Source organism: Coenobita brevimanus, chromosome 39 (genome assembly GCF_032717465.1).
Source record: "Coenobita brevimanus isolate Jiangsu-jjx chromosome 39, ASM3271746v2, whole genome shotgun sequence".
NCBI classification, from domain to species: Eukaryota; Metazoa; Arthropoda; class Malacostraca; order Decapoda; family Coenobitidae; genus Coenobita; species Coenobita brevimanus.
In genome coordinates, this window is record NC_136992.1 from 4,672,355 (window position 1) to 4,673,481 (window position 1,127).

A 1,127-nucleotide genomic window follows, 5' to 3' on the forward strand; every position below is an offset into this window, starting at 1 on the left:
ATTTCACATAGTTCGATTGCAGAGTAAGACAGTGCTGCCGCTCTACATCCTTCTCATAGCATCTTTTCATGACTAACTTAATTTTCTAGTGCCTGTCTATCGCTACAACTATGCATTCAAGATGAAGAGATGTCAATTTTTGGCAAAGTTAATGTAAAAATGAGTATACCGATCGATTTTACGTAGCATTTTTTTTTTTTTTTATTGCCATGCCAAACTGTTTTATTCAGCATTTTATTTCTGCTATCACTGGATGAATATAATTATTTTCCTCATTTATTTGTTTATTTTCTTACGGACTCTGTGCTTTTGATGCGGCGTTTTGATATGGCTGTGCTGGAAAACATTAGGAGAAATACTTTGAGATGGTTGGCCCTGTGGAGACGATGGAGAATGAGAGACTGACTAGGAGAGAGTATGTGAGTCATGTGGAGCGGGGAGGGATAAGGGGAGACCGAGTTTGAAATGGATAGGGGAAGGAAAGAAGGAGACCGAGGATAAGATGGAAGGATGGCGTGGAGAGGTATCATGAGAGAGAGAGAGAGAGAAGTGAGTTGGAAGGAGGGCAACCAGCTGGCAGAGGACAGGGTAACATGAAGATGATTCGTTTGTGGCCACCTCTTACGGGATTACATCGTCTGGCTATAGTTAGATAGAAAATGAAAATATATAGATAGATCAGTACATAGGTAGAGAGATTGATCAGTACATAGGTAGACAGAAATAGATGGATAGATAGATAGGTAGATAGAAACGATTATTTTCAGTATTTTTTCTTACTACCAGATAGTTATATTCAGGTTAGTGGTGAATGGTCTCGTGAAGGCTAAATCTAATACCTCCAGTCCGAAGAGTCCCCCTAAGCCTTGTAACATCGTCTACAGATAACACGAATGAAACGATAATGATGTGTTAGGCTGCAGGGGTTAAATGTGAAAGCGAGGGGGGGAGGGGAATGAGAATGAGTAACACATTTTAACATTTCACTATCACCTTCTACAATTATGGATTTGAAATTGGGCCTCCTTTTAATTATGCTACTCATGCTCACTATCATCACTGCCTCATGAATCTAGCACCGCTATATCATCATTCCTCCTGACTAACGTGACTACAGTAATTAACGT